The sequence below is a fragment of the Bombyx mandarina genome, chromosome 16 (assembly GCF_030267445.1).
Source record: "Bombyx mandarina strain Sakado chromosome 16, ASM3026744v2".
NCBI lineage: Eukaryota > Metazoa > Arthropoda > Insecta > Lepidoptera > Bombycidae > Bombyx > Bombyx mandarina.
In genome coordinates, this window is record NC_143222.1 from 3,352,928 (window position 1) to 3,375,955 (window position 23,028).

The 23,028-nt window shown below is 36.5% G+C and overlaps 1 protein-coding gene across 9 annotated transcripts in view; it reads right to left on the reverse strand.

The window, feature by feature from the left end:
- Positions 1–23,028, reverse strand: part of LOC114252761 (uncharacterized) — a 102,123-nt gene that overhangs the window by 22,094 nt on the left and 57,001 nt on the right. The window lies entirely within an intron of this gene.

A 23,028-nucleotide genomic window follows, 5' to 3' on the forward strand; every position in this document is an offset into this window, starting at 1 on the left:
GTCCGCGAGTGTAGGTACCACCAGCCCGCCTATTTCTGCCGTGAAGCAGTAATGCGTTTCGGTTTGAAGGGTGGGGCAGCCGTTGTGACTATACTTGAGACCTTAGGGGTGGGGCAGCCGTTATGACTATACTTGAGACCTTAGAACTTATGTCGTGGGTGGCGCATGTACATCGTAGATGTCTATGGGCTCCAGTAACCACTTAACACCAGGCGGGCTGTGATCTCGTGCAACCAACTAAGCAAAAAAAAAAACACTGGAAACGAATTGTGATAAACTCAACAATTCTAGAAAGTATAGAGGAACTCTAGGTACGATAGCGAAAAGCTGAAGGTGTCGTCTCAAATGATTCATCAGAACATAACGAAGCCACGTGCTCTATAATGTGCTGACTAAAATAATAAAATTGCGCAACAACCACACATCGGAATGATGCGTATGTAATATTATTGTTATAATTACTGATGAAGCCACACTAAACTACATACAAAATTTTGTAACAATATGATATCAACTAATTGAACAACATGTTACGAAATCAATTGACTAGATGTATAAGCTCAGACAATAATAACAAATTTTCGTGATTAACACAAATACTGAATTCGAAAACTAGGCATAACATAATATCTGTGGGTATCGAGAAGGCCTCCTCGGGGTGGTGCCGCAAGTCTGGTTGTAGTGTTGACCGTGGGAGGACCCTACTCTGACCGGGTTTTGACCGCGGACGGAAATCGGACGTCGGGTGAAAAAGTACAGGGGAGTCGTTTAGTGAGCAGTGTCCTAAGCTCCATCACTTGGGCCCGCGGTCCGCTCCCAACACCTGCGGAGTCCGCAAATGTGTCCGCAATAGACCGTACCGCCTCACATACTTCGCGCACTCCCTAGACGCGGGACCTCGTAGGAGGTTCGGTTCCCAGCACGAAAAAATAAAAGGTCTGAGTTGAGTGACTGACCAGTTAGCAACAGATCTATGTACATCATGCAATGTGTTTCTTAATAAATACATTGTAATTCATATTTAAGATCCTTTATTTAAGTAATCATCTCAATAAAACATGTGTAATTTGCAAACTAAAAAAAATTTCCGCGGCGAGTGGATATTTTTGTTAGTTATTATCTACGAATTCAAACGTAAATTAATATATCAATAGGCTGTTCGTCTTGATTGCTAAGAAAACGCCTTGTTAACCATGATTTGCCATAAGTTCAACTTCTATCTTTAGCTTTGACATTGGAAGATCACTGATGGAACTCAAATCAATTGACAAACGACGAGTCATTTACGGAAACGGAATATTTTAGCGAATACATAGCTGTATGACAAAATAACATTACTGTTCCTATTAAAAAAATGGATTAAATTTAGTCAAAGGTCGGTATTAAGGTCACCAAGAATGATAAACTCATCCGTAGCTATTTATACATACATATAAATAAACAAAGACTATTTTCTTTTTTATATTTTATTTTATACCGATTCTCGATTGCTTACAAAACAAAAGTGTTAATGTTAAACGTAAAATGAATTTTAAGGCATTAATTATTATAGTCGAATTTCGATCATCGGGAAAACAGTAGTTTGAATAACATCGGCGTATTTTTTTTCCCTACCTACTCGCTGATAGCCTAAGGAGAGATTCCATCTTCTCGCGGACGGTAAGTGAGCCCACCGGCTCAATCTGAGAGAATTTGCTAACACGAGCCCTAGAAGTGTTTCGCAGAGTCTACCACCGGACCGGAATCGCGAGAAGATCCGGCGAGAAACTCGGTGGGCTGTGTCTATGGGTTAGTTACGTCGCCTTAATTGTACTGACGTATTATTAATCAAGTTTACACCGAAAATTATTACAATTGTAATAGGATATCGAAAGTAACAAACTGTCACATATATGAACCCAACAGAAGATCGTGTATATGTGGCAAGAGCCAAAGTTTAATTTCTAAACGTTTCTCATGGTAATTCGAATTCTACTATTCAACGAGCAGTCAAACATAAAATTAAATACCCAAAGCTTGTGCATTCGCTTGTGTTATGGGTATCATAAAAACACAAAAGAGAACAAAAACAGAAAGGACCAGTACACACCCCTAACCCGGTCATCGTTCTCGTCGAACCCGTCGCTTGCGACGGAGGGCTCGGAAATTTAATTAACCCACAGACACAGCCCACTGAGTTTCTCGCCGGATCTTCTCAGTGGGTCGCGTTTCCGATCCGGTGGTAGATTCTGCGAAGTACTGCTCTTGCTAGGGCCAGTGTTAACAACGTCGTCAGGTTTGAGCGCCGTGAGCTCACCCACTTGTTAAGTTACGCTGACATAAGCTCTTGTCGGCTGAGGTAGGATTAAAATAAAACACTCCAATACCAAATGTATTTGATAAAACCACATTAAATGAGTCGGTTACCGCCCGACCAACGAGACTACAAAACCAGGTATAATTTGAAAGATATCACTTGTTTTTATTTGCTCAATTTAGCTGTCAAGCAGACGGAACCAATCAGGCGTTAAAAATTAAAATAGGCAAATAATACTGCATACTACAACGCAAATCGAATAATTCGGAACGTGTTACCAGGTCGTGCGTTAGTACAGCATTCATCCTGCCCCTTGCGTAGATGTGACACATGAGTGTTAATCAAAAACCACTTCAAAGGTACCTCGAACTAAACAATACAGTCCCGGATCCGCTTGGTATACGGGAACGATTAAAACTTAAACCCAGTAAGTCCCAGTATAATGCACAAGCCGCGGCTTCCCACACGCAAAGAGGGGGATGTCTAATATCAAAGGGATACGTTTTATAGCATTTATATCTGCCCCTATCTATACTATCCTCGTTTTTTTTTGTTTCAATTTCAAACCCTTTGTTATCGTTACGTCAATTCTAATTATGTGCATACGCTTGGCCCTTAACGGACTCGCAGAAACGACAATTTTAATTTTATTAATGTTTTATATAATTTTATATCTAGTTTTCGTTCTGAATGAAAGGTATCATTCAGAACGAAAGCTCGGCTCACTTTTGGTCCTAAAATTCAACTCATTCAAGAGCAGTCATGAACAATTGACACCGAGTTGATTTCATATGCTCGTTTGCACTCTTTTTCTTATAGAAACCTCGAATATGACTTCACCGACACCATATTGATTGAACTTAAGCAAATAATTTCCGTTTTCACACAAGCATGAAAGTCAAACGCAATTAAACTTCGGAGCCTGACCAGTAACTCTGGCAGTTATTACTTGTAATCTCATCTTCGCGATAAGAGGATCCCAGGTGTTATAATAAACATATATAAATTAGACGGCACTTGACACAGGACGCGAAAACTTTCTAGGTTCGGGACGTCAGAAATGATCTATGTATATATATAAAAATGACTTGCTGTTCGTTAGTCTCGCTAAAACACGAGAACGGCTGGTCGATTTGGCTAATTTTGGTCTTGAATTATTCGTGGAAGTTCAGAGAAGGTTTAAAAGGTGAAAAAATACGAAAATACTCGGAATTATATAAAAACAAACAATTTTGATTTTTCTTTGATGTGTCCCCCGTCGGACAGATTCTTTTTGTTTGTTTTAAGTTTATTTTATACAAAAGTTTAGGTCTTTTATTTATCGATTGAGGCACTACAAAGTCTGCCGGGTCAGCTATAATAATATAAATAACAAACGCGAAATTATAACCGTAAAAGTTGCTGATATTTTTTTTTAAATAAAAATATGACATTTATAAAAGAATACACAAGAAAATTGTAAGTATTTGATACGTCAATAAAACGACAATAAAAAACGTTAGTTAATTAACTAGTTAACTAACATAATTTTATGTCTGCGACTCTCAAAATCCAGAAGAAATATTGACCACGTATTATAACTGTCACTATGTAATTTATTAATAATACAAAAATATTCAATAAGCCCGTTGCTATTGCTCATAAAAATACTTCCAATCAGTGTTCGTATAGGTTGGATATTGTATATCAAATAAATGAAATTTGTCTCGCATTTTGTCTTGTGACCATGACTTCTTTAATTATGATACTAAAAAGGTTTCGCAAAACAGCTCGATGCGATAGAATTTGTTTATAGCTTTTAAATTACAGGTAAGGACTAAATTTTTGTATAGGGGACAAGTTGAAAAAGTGTCCACTTGTAAAGAGCAAATTATTGTGGTAGTTTATGGCGGTGTTTCTAAAATCTCCATTTGCTACTATGGCGCCATCTTAATTTGCTTTCTTTCAGCGGACACTCTTTAATACACTCTTTTTTTAAAGGTATTTTATGACCTGGTAAGTAAGACCTTTAGGTTTTCTATATGAAAAATGATATTATGAAATGAAATGAAGTTGATTAATATGAAACATGGCCTGAAAGGAAATGAAATTGAAATTAAATGAAAACAAAATGTAATGAAATGAAATAAGATGAGATGATATGGGATGTAATTTAATTTCAGTAAAATGAGACTTTTTCAGTAGACTTTTTGGAGGATCCCGAGAAGTTACGTTCAGCGGCTTTGTTTCATTTTCCCACATTTGTGCACTTTCACAGATACCAAACAATAAATAAAACACCGTTATTACACATTTAAACCTGAACAAACACTAAATAGACAAAATAAAACAAATCGCACGACTTCACTCCTCGCATTCCCGCCAAAAAGTCCTTGATACACTCAGATGGCGCTCCTTAATTCTACCCTCCATATTTTAAAGTCAAATTTCGTAGCCATATTAAATAATTCGTTAGTATGACACACGTTCACGGTATACGGTGTAATGCGTCCATGTCTACATTAAAATCGTATTTGTATGGGAAGCGTGCGCCAACAACGGACGCGGGCTCTCCAAATTTGGAAACGTAAAGGGACTCTTTGATAATGCTACCGAACGTAAAGCTTGTCAATGTTGTACTGAATATTAAGTAAACGTGACCTAAATCTATACGAATTAATCTGACATAATTGAAAGTACGAGTAACCGCCCCCTACAGGGATTACTTACGAACCTCATAATTTTGAGGCATAATTTCTTTTGTCCTTTATCTATATATTAATACGTGAAGCAAAAACTTTGTATCCCTTTTTACGAAAATTTCGCGGACGGAGGAGTATTTAATTTTCCACACTTATAGAGAATATTGAGAAGAAGTGCACAATGCTAATATTTTTTTAAATAATACATAAAATATACATTAAATCAATAAAGAAAACATTACACACACTACATACCATGTATTTGACGCACACACGCATGCATACTATTTATTGTCAAACTTTTGTTTTTGACATCTGTTGTCAAATTGAGATTAAATATTGTTTGTCTTTGTTAATATTTTTCATAGTGTAGTCTTGGCGAAATTTGTGATTATCTAATATATAAAATTCTCGTGTCACAGTTTTCGTTGCCATACTCCTCCGAAACGGCTTGACCGATTTTGATGAAATTTTTTGTGCTTATCCAGTATCTATGAGAATCGGCCAACATCTATTTTTCATCCCCCTAAATGTTAGGGGTAGTCCACCCCAAAATTTTTATTTTTTATTTTTTAGACAAATTTTTTAATTTCTATTTTTTTATGATACAACATACAAAAATACATACAATCCTCAATTTTCACCCTTCTACGATCAACCCTTATTTTTTATTTGCTAATTAAAAACTAAATTTTTTTGCAAGAATTTTGTTTTTATTTTGTTATGACTTAGAATAAAAAAAATCATATTACTCTCAATTTTCACTCTTATACGATCAACCCCTATTTTACATTTTTATATATTAATATTTAATTATAATTACAATTTTTATATATTAGACTAGAATTTCTCTAGAAATCTTATTTAAGGCAACACAACGTTTGCCGGGTCAGCTAGTAGAAGTATAAAATACAATCTTAATAGTGTACAAACTTATTATACAATTCCAATTAATTATACTCGAATTTCGTCTACTGCGGGATCTCTCGTAGAATTAAACTTTTCCGAATGTAGATTATTTACTGGAAATAAGTATTCGATATTTTAAGAATCGAATGTGGAACTGATGACTTTTTAGCGGGAATGTAAATAGTGTCATGTTGTTTTCTTTTCTAATAATGGTGTTTCTTCGATTTTTGTCTGAACCTGCATTGTGATAGGTAATAATCGGAGCCCATAGATATCAACAACAAACAGTTCGACGGTAGAATGGCTGCCTCGCTCATTAAACCATAGAGCATTCATGGTTCGTGGTAGGAATAGCCAGGCTGATAGCATCTACAGAGAGAGAGAGAGAGAGAGTCTAAGCCATTTAATTTACAAGAATTCTGGAAAAGATAAAGATACAGCAGGTATCTTGCGATGTACTATTGGAAATACATTACTAGAAATTAGAAAATTTAGAAGAATTAGAAAATATATACATAGTACAGTATACAGATATATACCGTGTACATTACTACTGCTACTTCTACTGCCAACAGTAGAATGATCAGGACCCTATAACTGCGAACTGCGTTACTTGAAGACAAATATTTTTTCTGTATGGAACTAACGATATCTTGTAGCGGATGCCTCTAAACTTATATGTTGTTAAAGTTAAGGCATTTAAATATTGTTTAACTAAAAAAAAAGGTATACAAGTCTTTATTTGTTATATACAAATTGATTAAATTTTATCAATTTGTGGTTTCTGAAAATTTACAAAATCCTTCATTATAAATAAAATATAGGATAGGTAATATATTACTGCCATATACAGGAGTAATGAGAAACTAATCGAAGCGAAGCCATCTAGTGGTCGACGCCCGTAAACATTTTTGTTGAGTGCTTGAGTTGCTTATCTATAACTAATTTATGTGTATTATCTATGGAATGATTGTAAAACGATCATCTGTACAGTTTAAAAACATTCGCATACTAAAAGCTTTCACTAAACTCCATAGTTGACGCGACATTTTCATTCACAAACCAGTCTTCTCAACGTTTAGTAGTAGCTTCTTTTTAATCAGTGTGCTTAGTGCGAGTTTTTTAATGATCTCGATAGCGTTTTTTTTTTTTTTTTCTTTCCTACCTAAGCTGAGAGCCTTGAGAGGCTATATCAGCGTAACCCTAACTTTAGTAGGTGAGCTCACGGGGCTCAAACCTGACGATGTTGCTAACACGAACCCTAGCAAGAGTCGTGCTTCGCAGAATCTACCACCGGATCGGAAACGCGACCCACTGAGAAGATCCGGCGAGAAACTCAGTGGGCTGTGTCTGAGAGTTAATTTACTCGTCGAGCCCTTCGTCGCAAGCGACGGGTTCGACGAGAACGGTGACCGGTGCTTGAAGTACCTAAAAGCACCGTTAGTGGATCGGGAGGATCCGAGATGACGTGTTTTGGGCGACGTCGACTGCTTTCCATTCTGTCCGCAGGATCGGGAATGTAGTTACCGGCGGCCACGATGAGAGGGTTCTCGTGTCGTGCCGCTTTATCGAAGTGGCGCATGGACGCCGACTGAAGATACTTACTGATGGACTCTAAGTCCAGGTCGTCATGGAGGTCGACGTTCCTGACGAACCACGGGGCTCCGACGGCTATCCTGCAAAAACGGGATTGAATGATTTGAAAGGATTTTAAGTGTATGCGGGCCGCGTGAGCGAACACTACACTTGCATAGGTCATGACGGGGCGTATGCAAGTTTTGTAGAGTGTCACCTTATTTCTAAGGGACATTTTACTTCGCCTACATATCATCGGGTAGAGACGTCCTAGAATGAAGGCGGCACGGTCGCGTACCGTCTTGATGTGGGGGCGGAATGTCATCCTACTGTCGAGGGTGACGCCTAAATATTTGACCTTCGGGGCCCACGGTATGGGCTGGTCGAACATCGTGATTGGGCGAACGGCGGGGGCGTTGACGCGCCTAGTCGGGAGAGGGATGCTCAGCGTGGTGTTCGGAGGGTCTCGATAGCGTAAAAGTTAGCTCATATTTGTATGGAATGGGATCGTTTGCCTACGTTTACCGCTAGGGGCGCTGTTCCAACTGCATACAAAATTGGGCAACTTTTACGCTATCGAGAATGTTAAAAAACTCGCACTAAGCACACAGAACATTGAAATGCGTTTACACGTCGCTGTCAATACCCTTTAGAGTATGAAATACATACACGCGAACATCTTGAAGTCTATAATTATACTGAGCTCACGGTCATTCTAAGTATGAATTTATTACAACTTAAGAGATGAGATTTTTATTTTTTTAAGCCGAATGTTTTTTTTTGATGCGGAAATCTTAGGACTGCGCCATCTAGACGTGGACGCCACAGTATAGCACCTAAAACTCCGAGGGTACAGTTGACTCCATAAGAGTTGGATCATCCTTGACATTACAATTGATTTGGTTTTAATAGTTCATCATAATCAACTAATACAAACGCGTCATTATGTTTTCCCAGGTGTACTATTGGTACTGACGATCCGCGTAAAACAAACAATAATGTTTTATGAACATTTCAAACGGAGTTATCTCTCAAATAAGCAATTTACCTTTGATACATCTATCACATTAATTGAAGTACCGAATCATTTTCGACCACAATTGAAATACAACTTTATTATTGACCGATTAAGCAATCATTTTGAATCTGAACCATTACACATATTTAGAATTCTGGTAGACAATATTTTTTTTTTTTAATTGTTCTTGAAGGCAGACGAGCGTATGGCCCACCTGATGATGAATGATTACCGTCGCCATGGACTTCAGCAATGCCAGGGGCAGAGCCAAACCGCTGCCTACTGTGCCTACCGTTAAGTACTCTCCACATGCCTCGTTTGAAGAAGGACATGTCATAGCGCTCGGGAAACACCGTAGAGGGAAGCTCATTCTAAAGCCGGATGGTACGTGGCTAAAAAGATCGCTGGACACGCACTGTGGATGAACGCAGTGGCTCCGGGTAGTATGAATGAACTCTACTCCGGTGGCGGGCGGTGCGATGATAAGGGCGGGAGGTACGATGGTAAACCATACTAATAATTGTATTGTATGGTTTTAATAGTGAACGATCGCGGTAAACCCGGCTCCCAGAAGTCAAGGCAGCAATTAGGGCGGTAACGTAATGGCTTTAAATGGTGTTCCGCACAGTAGAATTTTTAACACAACCCTTAATTACGAACTATATACTGCAATTAATTTGCAGTATCATTAAATCATTTAGCGGGCCGCATTCGTCATACACAAACATACTATTTATATTATTTACAAATGAAACAACCATTGGCCAAAACTAGATTTGGTTTTAATCAAAGTTTTCGAAGCACTTTGCTCAAACAGATGATAAACGATTCATTCTGCAGGGGACCCTCATGTTCTGTTATTGTGTGCGGACGTGATTACCAGAAACATTGTTCAGATTTTAACACGATGATGCCGGTACTGAGACATATTGTTACGCCGGTAAGAGTAACGCCATCTCTTGCCGAATAGTCGAACGAATATCGAAGGATCTACTAGCACCTAGAACGCTGGAGAAGTATAACGCCACCTATTGTCAGATAGCGGAAGCACAATACTAGAGATGTGTGAAATGATCTCGATAATTCTAGGGATATGGTATCGGCTATAAAAGCGTTGCAGGGATGTCACGCAGTCAGTAATCGGAACTACTCGAAGCGAAACAGCGAACGGATCACCTGAAGCGAAGCGGAAGAAGCGAATTGAGAATTTTAAAGTGTTTGATATGTGTTTTAAGTGTTCTAAGAGTTGAATACAGTGTTAACTTGTAATTCGGTAGAATTTTATTTGTCCCGAATCCCAGCGTAACAATATGAAGGATTTATGACAAAAAAATCAAGATGTTTCTATGTGTTCTCTCGCTATATTGCAGTGATGGATATCGATCGCATGGTATATAAAGGCTTACTCTAGTAACCAAGCGGGAAACAATACGGAAACAGGTCCTGTATCGACATAACGCAATCCGTGTTTCCACTAAATAATGACATAGTTTCAAGATAACACAAACAGCTGAAACAAACCTAAATTTAAAGGCGAAATAGCTTAAAATACCTAATCACATTATCTATGTTATAAATATTCGAGAGAATTTAGTAAAAAATGTATAAAGATATTTCAGTTAGTATCAAAAACATCATAACGTGTTGTTATAATACCTACAGCTGCCGTTAGAATTTCAAGGTTGCCCGTTAATAATGGTCGTCCATACAATACGGTCGCCTCAATTTCTATATTTGGATACGAACATTCTCCGAATTCATTTCATCATTTCCTTTGGTTTTCGCGTTTTTTTTTTTTTTCATTGCTTAGATGAGTGTACGAGCTCACAGCCCACCTGATGTTAAGTGATTACTGGTGCCCATAGACATCTACAACGTAAATGCGCCACCCACCTTGAGATATAAGTTGTAAGGTCTCAAGTATAGTTAAGAGTCTTAAACACAATTATTATTGAAACTATTTTTACAGTAGAACCTCGCGGATTTTTCTCTACCTATTTGCTGGTAACCTAAGGGGCTATTTGAACTATGCCCGGACGGGTGGGTGAGCTCACGGGCTCATTACTGGTGGTAGGACGTCTTGTGAGTCCGCTCGGGTAGATACCACCACCCTGCCTATTTCTGCCGTGAAGCATTTCGTAATGCGTTTCGGTTTGAAGGGTGGGGCAGTCGTTGTACTGTAAAAACTTACCACCACTTAACATCAGGTGGACTCTGAGCTCGTCCAACCACAAAAGCTATAAATACAAATTCAAAAAAGCCTGATACAAATTCCCTTACGCTATCCGTAGCAATAGAAGAGCTTCGCATAATCTACCACCGGATTGGAACGGCGACCCACTTAGAAGATCTGGCGAGAAACTCACTTGGATGTGTCTATGGGTTAGTTCGCTCGTAGAAATCGACGAAGACGGTGACCGATAATTGACGGGCCTAAAAACAACAATCTCGCTTCGTCCTTAAACAGGTAAAACGGTAAACATATTTCAAAAACTGAAAATCTAAAAATGAATGTATCTAACGCGATAAACTTTTTTAATTTACTGCAATGTTATCAGTGAAGTACCGGTCACCATCCTCGCCGAACCCGTCGCTGGCGACGAAGGGCTCGACGAGCGAATTAACCCATAGACACAGCCCACTGAGTTTCTCGCCGGATCTTCTCAGTGGGTCGCGTTTCCAATCCGGTGGTAGATTCTGCAAAGCTCTGCTCTTGCTAGGGTCAGTGTTAGCAACGCTACGGTTTGAGCCCCGTGAGCTCACCTACACACGTTAGGGTGAATCTGAAATAGCCTCTTAAGGCCATCAGCATAGGTAGGAAAAAAAAGAGTGAAATTGTTACCTGAAACACCATATGAATACCGTCATCCACCTTGAGACATGAGGTCGAAGTACCATTTGTATTGTATAACGGATGGCCCACAATGCAAACGGGAACGCACGACCACGACTGCTTCGCAAAAACTTTAAACGTAAAACTAGTTTTAACTGCTTTTGTCCGTTTTCATATATTTTATGTGGTATCCACCTTGAATCATCACTTATTGTTGTACGAGTTACCTATCATTCGAACCGGATCCAGGCTACCCCACGAAAATAGTTACGACACGTAACATGACCTACCCAAAGTGGATAGTAATGATTGTAATGATTACTCAAGTACATTGTAATGATTTTAAGTAATGATTACTCAATAATCACGTCTCACAATCAAGAAAATAAAAGATCGATACAGTGAGCACAGGAAACAGTATTATTAATTCACAGTACAGACAAATTATTAACATTTAATATGCAATAAGATTGAAGTCACAATCAAGAGTCAGTATTAACAACAAAATTCAATATAATTTTATATATTCTCAGAGTATGTTCAATTTGATCGAAGATTCGGAGTTACGTACACCGAAAACCGCAGCTTTATCTTATTTGTAAAACAGCTCTAAGCAATTTAAAAATGTATACTGTTAGTAATAATAATAATATAACTCTTTATTTGTACACCACATCTACAGAGTAAGCATATAAAAATTGGTAGCAAGTAAGCATATAAAAATTGGTGGCCTTATCGCTGAAAGCGATCTCTTCCAGGCAACTGTGCAGGGAGAGGAATAAGCAAACTAGCATGGACGGTGCTATATCTTAAACTGACATAAAAATATTTACTTATATACCAATAGTTAGTATAGATTTTTATAATAATGTTCATATGATCATTAGAATGGTAGTCTTATTTGAAACAGTCAATGTCAGATGCGTTGTCTTAGAAGATAATAATATAAAATAAAATACAAAATTGTAGTAGTATTCATCAATTTGGGCATTGTAGGCTAAAAAACGACAAGGTCGCGGCATAACCGCATAACCCAAAAAGTGCAAAAAGATCAAACAAGTTTCCGACGGCTAGCATTCCTCGGCCAAGCTAGAGAGCCGAGTCGGGTGAATGACCAGCCGTGGCCAACGCGGCCTACGGAGGTCGGCCCTGTACTGTACAGCGATCGAACTTAATAATACGCACACAAATAATTTATTACATCTACTTACCGTTCCCGCGGTGATTTGCGTGCGATTTTAAAAAAGCCTATCTATCCTATATATTAATACGTGAAGCAAAATCTTTGTACTTCTTTTTACAAAAATTACGCGGAAGGAGGAATATGAAATTTATCACACTTTTAAAGAATATAGAGAAGAAGTGCAGAAAGTTAATATTTTTTTTAATGATGCTAAAAAAATTCATTAAATCATTAAAGAAAACATTACACACACTACCATGTATTTGACACAACACGTATATACTCTGCGTTTATTGTCAAACTTTTGTTACTATTGTAGAGAATAGATTAATATTATTTGTCTATAGTGTATGTAGCCTTGGCGACAACTGTGATTATAGAAGTATTGACAATAGAACCGTGATAATTTCCAAACTTATAATTTCAATGAATGATAGTCGAATTTCGACTACTGCGGGACCACTAGTATCTTTAAACGAGCAATTCTTGTATATAAAATATACATAGAATATGAATCTCCGAAACGGTTCCAACGATTTTCATAAAATTTAGTATACAGGAGATTTCGGGGGTGATAAATCGATCTAGCTACGATTTATTTTCAGAAAACGTTGTTTTATTCGTGTTTTCAATAATCAACATTATCGATAATTTTGATTTTTTCTTTAAATAACCAGTTCAATTTTTTTACTTATTATTCTGTCGGTAAGATCGAAAATTATTATTCATATTTCATCATTTTATTAATATGTAATTCGTATTTGAATATAATTTATAAAAAACACAATTTATCATCATAAAAAAAAATTACCGAAAAATACAAAAAAGGACGTAAAACCATAAATAAATCGTAATAAAATATTATTGGGCATTAATTGTGTTAAGTAAGCCGACGTACTTAAGTCGCATATTATGCAAAAAAGTTCCGGCGCCTGTGTTTTTTTCAATTAAAATTCTCGTCAGAACGGAAATTCACAGAAAAAAAAGGAATGTAATTCAAAACATGTCTTTTCTATTACCAAAGAGGTCTTACATTGTAACACTTTCACGTAGGTACGTGTCTAAATTGACAATTGTTTCAATGGAATTTAGGAAAATCGCTTATCGAATTTATTATATGAACTTACCTATACAGAATTTCTTCTAGCCTACCTATTAGCGAATTTCAGCCTAGGTTTGTCGCGAGAATCACAGAACATTTGCAGTATACATGTATCTACCTCATACTGTTCTTTCAAGGTACCATGCCAGCAAGAACACCACAAAACTCAATCGCATTGTAACAACGGATATCCATACCAGAAATAATGAGCGCTTCGGGACAAAAAGCAAAAGAACCCTACTCTTAGATATTTCCATTGGTTTATATGGGAGAAACTAAAATATTCACTGGTGGTAGGACCTCTTGTGAGTCCGCGCGGGTGGGTACCACCACCCTGCCTATTTCTGCCGTGAAGCAGTAATGCGTTTCGGTTTGAAGGGTAGGGCAGCCGTTGTAACTATACTTGAGACCTTAGAACTTGTATCTCAGGTGGGTGGCGCATTTACGTTGTAAATGTCTATGAGCTCCAGTAACCACTTAACACCAGGTGGGCTGTGAGCTCGTCCACTCATCTAAGCAATAAAAAATAAATAAATAAATCTCATAAGCCCCACCTTTACCATATTCTCGTCATTACAGTTTCACATCTAAAGGATTTGGGGATTGCTAAAACATTTTCCTCAAGGTATTGCTACTGGTAGGTATTGAAAAATCTTGCGATCTATTACAACCACTCAACATCCAGTGGGCAGTATGTACACACGTATGTAATACAACTATATCTTTTGTTTTTCGCTATAACGAATACAATTATTACAACGTGTTATAATAAATAAAAATAAATGAATTTAAACAATGTTAGCAATATAACCCCAATTGTCAGCTTTTGAAATCATGGGAATAAGGCACACCTTTGGCCACCACCAGATAGATGATTAATCCTCAACAGTTGCTACGGCTAAGTAGTATTGAGCACGCAAAGCAATCGTGTTCTCGCATAAAGGGGTGGAACGAATACAATTGCAATTTGATTTGCATATGGTTTATGATAAAAGTTTAACCAAATTATTAAGTTATGGGTCTATTTAAGCTATTAAAAAAAGCCATTCAGATATTCCATAGCTTCATAGTCAAGTTGTGAAAGTTGAACTCCAAGCTCACAATTATACAATATAATAAAAGACACTGTGGGATACTTTCTCTTTGGCTTGATTTTGGCATCCGAAACCTGTTTGTTTTGCACTTCATAATGCATTAACGGTAATCAAAGCGTCGATATTAATGTTATCATTGGGGGCTTTTCTGCGAGAGAGGCAACCGCGTTTGGCTTAGATCAAATTACATTATTTATTAGCTAAGAATCGCCACTTACTGAACCGTGTTCGTATCAATTTCAATACATAGTTAATAGACTGCTGCGGTCATTAGTAAACGCACTTCTTATCCGGCATAAAACGTCATAGCTTTTAGAGCAGGTATTGTAGCACTAAAGTGTCCAATCCGTTTAACGTTTGGTAAAGTTATCGCAGCTTACTCAGCGCGTTTAATTGCATCAACGTTATTGTTTGTTCATGAATTGCTATCGCATTGTCTAACAGGACAATTGCGACTAACGAGTGTGCGGGGGACACCTTTTAGCTTGAGGCAATGAACTTACTTCACGTATTTGATTCACAATGATTATAATACTTCAATCTTTACACGAATACCTGTTTTATCAGCATTGGAGATTATCATTTGGTAGGCTTTTCCAGTTGATAATAGAACACAAAATCTTAAAGATGCGGAATGTAGAAGAAAACTATTGATACTTAATCAACAAAATGAGATAGATTTTTGTCTGTCAAATCATATGATTTGCGCTCGGGTAGCTGTTAGCAAATCCCACCCCTCCTGGCTGAGCCTTTGCTCGCCCACCTGTCCTGGTGAAACTGGAAAGGCCTCCGGGCCACCAGTAATCCTTCAATCATAAAAAAAAAAACATATGATTGCTTGCTTTTGTTGCCAAAAAAGCAATTGACTTGAGAGTGAATACACATAGAAAGTTACATAGCTTTTTTTTTACTTAATACATACCAGTCATTCGGTAAGTCCTACATGCTGTCATAAAACTTATAATCTGACGAATTATTTCATAAAACATGGCGAGAAAATACTAAACCACAAACCGTACCATCGTCTTGCTTATTATCCCACGGCAATTTCTGTTTCCGTCTGAAGGTAATGACACCTATTATTTCAATGCATTCAATACGTCATAGCTCTAACATTTCAAGGCGAGCGGTACTTGCGGTACATAGCTCATATTGTCAATGGGTGTTTAATATTTTTTTTCCTACCTATGCTGATAGCCTTGAGAGGCTATTTCAGCTTCACCCTAAACGTTTGTAGGTGAGCTCACGGGGCTCAAACCGGAGAGTTGCTAACACTGACCCTAGCAAGAGCAGTGCTTCGCAGAATCTACCACCGGATCGGAAACGCGACCCACTGAGAAGATCCGGCGAGAAACTCAGTGGGCTGGTGTTTAATGATTGCACCGTTAGATCGTCTGCCAATCTTCGGTAATATTCTACTCAATCTACGCGATAATTGCCTATTGGGTCTATTAATCACAAATACACGTATGCGAATCTGACTTCCCGAGCTGCTATTGCAAATACCTCATCATCTGTCGGTAGGTATACCTATCTACGTGCCCTGATTAGCATATACACGGTCAGCATATTCCCAACCTAGTTCAACTTCAGGCCGATCAGCGATTTGTGAGCCAAATATACTGACTACACCAAATTACACAAAGGCACATAATAATATATCGCACCATTAGAATTTAAGTGACATATCTAAAAAAATTAAGAAAATGAGTTCTATACTTTAAACTACCCATGAACTTGACGTATTCTATGAGTTTTATTAAAACTAAACTGTCTCTTTTAGTCCAGAAAAGGAAAAACGTACTCTTTTCTTTAATCGTAATAAAATATGATAATTCTTCAATTACATTTTTGGCGTTTACCAAAAGATAAGAATTTTGGATTAAACCACTTCAATTCTAAAGGTGCTTCAAATATGTATTTGGAAATTTGCAAAAACTATTTTAAAAAAAGGCAAACGGCCGGTTTTCTAGGACAAAATCTGTAGGTATGTGTTATTCGTTAATAATTACACTGCTTTACAAAAAAAAAGTTTTTCTTTTACCCACAGATAATTCATATTGGGTGTGTTTTCTACATACTCCCTAATTACCAAAATATATGTCTCATAATTTTATCACGTCAAGTTTTTGATATAACCACATTCACCAGAATTCACCTAAGTAAGCTACCTTGTTAGCCGTGTCTGAGCTTATAGTTTTTTTTTATTGCGTTTAAGTGTTATTCAAACATTTTTATTTGTTTTAAAATATCATCAAGGCAGTGTAATTTAAACCCAAATAACTTTTGCCATGTTTGCGGTCAAATTATTTTGTCAAAAAAGAAGAGACCAAACACTGAATCACGTAAAACGAGCCTAGTTCCATTACTTTCAAATCGGTAACAAACCTTGATAAAAAATGGGTTCCTGGTGTAGTGTGCGAAAATTGCAGAAGTATATTAAAGAACTAGGCTACAGAAAAAAGGAAACATTTACGATTCGGCATCCCAATGATATGGAAAGAACCAACAAATCATACTACTGACTGTTACTTCTGCCTAACTGAAACTACAGGTTTTAACAACAAAAACCGAAAGCACATACAATGTCTTTATGTTGCGTCAGTCACAAAAATCTGTGCTACATTCTGAAAAAGTTCCTAATCCATCATTACCCAGCTTACAGCTATTACATCAAACTGGGATTAATGAAAAACTTTGTCAAAGCACTTGACAAAGATGGACAAGCTTTAAAGTATTTAAAAACCATTTTACCTAGTTTATCTGCTGCAAAACCCAAAGAAGGAATCTTTGTGGGTCCTTAAATAAGAAAAATATTAAAGGATGAAAATTTTGATGGTAACTTATCCAATTTCGAAAAAGATGCTTGGTATTCATTTAAATTTAAAGCATTAGTGAAAAATTTCTTAGGAATCAATAAATTAAAATAGGAAACAATTAAGCAGAAATTATTTCCAATTTACTGAGAAATTACCAAAGAACGGGAGTGAATATGTCGTTAATAATTCATTTTTTACATTCTCATCTGGACTTTTTTCCTGAGAACCTGGGAAGCGTGAGTGATGAGCATGGCGAACGTTTTCACCAGGATTTGAAGTTTTTCGAGGAAAGATCCAAGGATTTTAGGATAAAAATATGTTAGCAAATTACTATTGGTCTATAATAAGGGAAACTGATATGAATCAGTATAAAAGAAGAAGTAAAACGACCCATATTTTATTTGTTTCGGAGATAAATGTATAAAAATGATAAAAAATAAATATAATCAGTATTTACAAAATCGGACGTCCTATTTTTTTTCCAGCTTCAGTTTTTAAGGGTTTATAACTCTACCGATACATATCAGTTTCATCTCTGGGTAAAAAACCTTGTAAAGTAGTGTTATTATAATGCTGCGTATCTTAATTCATGTGTTTTTAATGTTTATAATTTAAACATAAGATTAAAAACTTGTTACAACGTTTGCTACTATCTTATAAATTATTATAATCAAGACCGATAGGAATAATGAACTACAATTGTGTTTAGTCCTTTACACAAAAACAATTTAATATCACGAAAACATATTTTTAGCTTCACTAGAGATATATAATATAGAATACAACACACAATCACGAAATGTATTCTCGAAACGATCTTGAAAACGTATTTACTATTGGTTTGGTTTTAAAAAAACTAGAGGTCCCGCAGTAGTCGAAATTCGACTATAATTAATTGGAATTGTAAGTTGGTACACTATTATAATTGTATTTTATACTTCTGTAATCACAAATTTCGCCAAGACTACACTATAAAAATATTAACAAAGACAACCAATATTTAATCTATTCTCAAGTTGACAACAGACGTCAAGAACAAAAGTTTGACAATAAATAGTATGCATGCGTGTGTGCGTCTAAAACATGGTATGTAGTGTGTGTAATGTTTTTTTTATTGATTTAATGTATCTTTTATGCATTATTTAAAAAAAATATTAGCATTGTGCACTTCTTCTCTATATTCTGTATAAGTGTGGAAAGTTTCATACTCCTTCGTCCGCGCAATTTTCGTAAAAAGGGATACAAAGTTTTGGCTTCACGTATTATATAGATATCAAAATGGACGTGAGAAATAACATAACAATAATGCAAGAACGGTCGCACGTAACTAAGAATACAACGTATGACTAATGGTAATTTACCAATTATGATTTTATTCAAGCAGTTGAGTCTTTATTAAATTCATTGTGTTTGATTGTATATGCTAGGATCATATGAATTTTTCTATTAAACTTGTGCACGTTTACAAACTAAGGCATGAAGAAGCTTGTTATAAATTTTTTGTTTTCATTTCAATGTTTGCCTTACTAATTTATCTTCTTCTTCTATATATATTATCTATATATATAAAGAGGAATTGCTGTTCGTTAGACTCACTAAAACTCGAGAACGGCTGGACCGATTTGGCTAATTTTGGTCTTTAATTATTTGTGGAAGTCCAGCGAAGGTTTAAATGTATTTATATATGAAAATGCTCGAAATTAAATAAAAAAAATACAATTTTGTTTTTCCTTTTATGTGTACTCCGTCGGACGGATTCCTTTTGTTTTTTATTTATCGATTGAGGCACTACGAAGTCTGTCGGGTCAGCTAGTAAATAAATAAAAAATACTGAACAGGGCAGACGAGGTCACGACCTTCTGATATTAATCGATGATTTTGTCGAAGAATCTATCTATAAAATAAAAAAACTGAATCCTCCACCCAAAACGACTAACAGATAAGCTTAATTCAATAAACGCTTGCTCACAAAGAGGGCATGCAACCATTACAATGTCGAAACGAGATGACTTAAGTACTCCGTTATCGACGGCAGATGTTTAACATGTGCAAGCTTAGAGAATAACAAGCATATTGAAATGCAACATACAATACTTTACATGCCATCATATATTTGCACGTATTGTATGTGCGTTATACTGAAATTCCTTTTTTTATTGCTTAGATGGGTGGGTGGACGAGCTCACAGCCCACATGGTGTTAAGTGGTCACTGGAGCCCATAGACATCTATAACGTAAATGCGCCATCCACCTTGAGATATAAGTTGGAAGGTCCCAAGTATAGTTACAACGGCTGCCCCACCCTACAAACCGAAATGCATTACTGCTTTACGGCAGAAATAGGCAGGGTGGTGGTACCTACCCGTGCGGACTCACAAGAGGTCCCTACCTCTACCAACAGTGAAATCTCATCACTGGTGGTAGGACTTCTTGTGAGTCCTTTACTATTTCAGCAACTCGTCTTTGGAATAGCCTTCCCCCGAGTTTTCGTGAGGCAAGTTCAGTTGATATTTTGAAAGCGAAAGTACATGATCTCTTTTTCAAAACACATATTGCTTGTTTTGTAGTAGTATGTTGTCGTTTATATAATTCATTTTATTCTTATCTATGTATTTTGTATGTATGTATCTATGTTGGAATTCGGAACGTCAAAAGTTTCAACAAACGACGTCCACTATGACACTTTTCCCTTTTCAATTCCAGCCGCCAAGGGTGATCGATTTCATATTTCATATATCTTTAATTTGTAACATAAGGACTGATAAAGATATCAAAACCAATAAATACAGTCCACTCTCATCTAAATACTACAAAGCAACAATCTAGATATGATTTTATTTTGGCAATGTAATTATAACCTAGTGTTTATTTTCACTCATGTCTACTATAATTCTTTAAATTATTGCCATGTATTAACTTTATCACAGCTACGCACTTCTTGAATCTTTCACTTCATCAACGAGGGTTAACTGGAAGAGAATGCCTGCATGGCGTTAAGTCCGCCTTTGTACAATATTTTTGTGCAATAAAGAATTTTCAATCAATCAATCGATCAAACAATCAATGTGTATGATTTTTTTTAAATTCACTTTTGGATCACTTCCTTACCCTTATTACTAGCTGGGTAAACGAACTAAAAGCCCAACTGGTGTTAAGTGGTTACCGAAGCCAATAGACATCAAAACGTGATTGGCGTCACTCACCTGAAAACTTGAGGTCTAAGTCACAATTTTATATTATAGTAATTAGGCAATTTATAAAATTTATAAGAGGATTTGATTTTTATTGCACTATGTTATTCGTTCAATGTGGTAGTCATTCGTGGTCGTATAAATACATCTATTTTATTGGGGAAATTGCTACCTGCTATCGGGTTTCGCTAGGTAAGATTGCACCAGGCTTATTAACGTAGCCAATAGACACGAAGATTTGAAAGCATTGTGAATAATTTTTTTTTTTTTCCTTCCATTATTCGTTAGATTAGTTTTTGTTATTGTGTTGTTTTGTCATAATTGTAAGGAACATTGTTGTACAAATTCAGCACTATATGTCTTGTTTTGTCGTGCGCACATAACTTATGTTGCAAGCCAGATTTTGTTTCTTTTTATTTGTGTTTTTTATGTATCTTTAGCTTGTGATGTGTATTGTGTGAACCTAAAAAAATAAATAAAAATAAATAAAATAAATAAATGAGCCGCATTTTTTAAAAGCATCAGAACCTGAGCATATTTGTCATTACCTAAGCATTGAACTAGTATTACCTTTATCACTTCGTGCTTTAAAAAAAGCTTGTAGAAGCTTTTATCAAGTATTATCTAATATTACCCTTTGCAAGCAGCAAGGGCCGTAATCACGCCAGATTTTACTAAGCCTTAGTGAAACCCGATCACACTCTGCTCTAACTTTTTTATTGCCCTTCTAGGCAGATAAGCATACGGTCCATCTGATGGTGGAAAGGTTACCGTTGCCCATTGACGTCAGCAATGCCAGGGGCCAGAGGCAAGCCGCTGCCTACCGTTGAATCTATATAACTATCGCTTACTTCTTGTACTCTACTCTCACGCCATCTGGCCTACGCTGATGGCACTATGACAGAAACCTACCCTGGATTGTCAACAGCTAATGTACTAAGATACGTCACAATGAGATTATAACGCATAGATAAAAACATACATTTGATTTAGATTTCATATTCTAGTTAGCATTTAGTATATGTAATGCCGAAGCAAGTAGCAGAGGTGCTAGTACTACAGAGTAGAGGAAGAGGTAGACCTAAGAAGAAATTGATGGAATGCGTGAAAGACGATATGGTAAGAGAGGAGTGAGCGAAGAAATGGTATATGATAGAGGATTATGGAAGGAGAAAACATGTTGCGCCGACCCCAGATGACTGGGAGAAGGGCAGGAGAATGATTCTAGTTAACATTTTGTCAACATCCTCTCAAAGAATAGATGTGTAAGTTTTTGTATGTGTCTAACATTTATATAATATATATTTTATTTTCCATTTTATATTTTTTTGTTGTTGTTTTTATTGAATTTTATTAGTTTTTTCAAATACATTTTTTTCTTACAACTTTTTGTTTCACTACTGTTCCGTTTTGCTGTTGCCTTTTCCACCATCTTAAACCTACTTCCTCTTATTTTGTTTTGCTGAAAGAAATCTCGTGTCTAATTTAAACTTGCATTTTGTACATATCACTATTCCTTTTGTATACAATAACGAATAAATAAATAGACATGATTTTAAGCCGTTCACATAGGTAAATATGTTTATTATCTCAGATGGGTGGGTAGTCTTACAAATGTCGCCGTCAGCACCATCAAAAACGTCATTAGATTGCTTAAAGGCAGCGAACTGTGAATGCTTCTGAGAATGCATTACAAACATGTTCTTCTTGTCATGACTCGCTACATGCACGACATCGGCTGCCGGTTTGATATATTGATACCCCGTTTCATTCTTTGCTTTAGAAACCTTGGAAACATATCAATACTTCCAATGACCCGATTAGAGCCTGCGATTCTAAATTCCGATTGTGTCACATATTTTCGACACACAAATTAAATGACACGAAACAATTATTTAATTTAAAACATTCGTGCGACCTTGCCGTTTCTTACAATAAAAGACAATAATACGAAATCCTTGGGTCTCACTTGTACAAATATTCCATCCAATCTAGCTTGTTGGTTGGAACGGATGAGGAGGCAACCTTCACAGATTATAATAATAAATGGCTCTTATGATCCTAGAAAATTCTGTAGAGTCTAAACTGAGAATCGATGACGGAATGGTGAGTTTGGTTAACGAACAATCCGATAAAGCGTGTAATGGATAAAGAATACTTCTGAATTAAGTCCACTATTAAATTCCCCCAAAACAATACCACTCTCTGATGATTCCTGAAAGTTCTCTGCGAAATTGTAATAAAATATTGCTTACCGACACTAACTTCAATATTGAATTCGGTTGCGAAAGATGACATTGAAAACTCAGCATAAGATGGACTGGTCA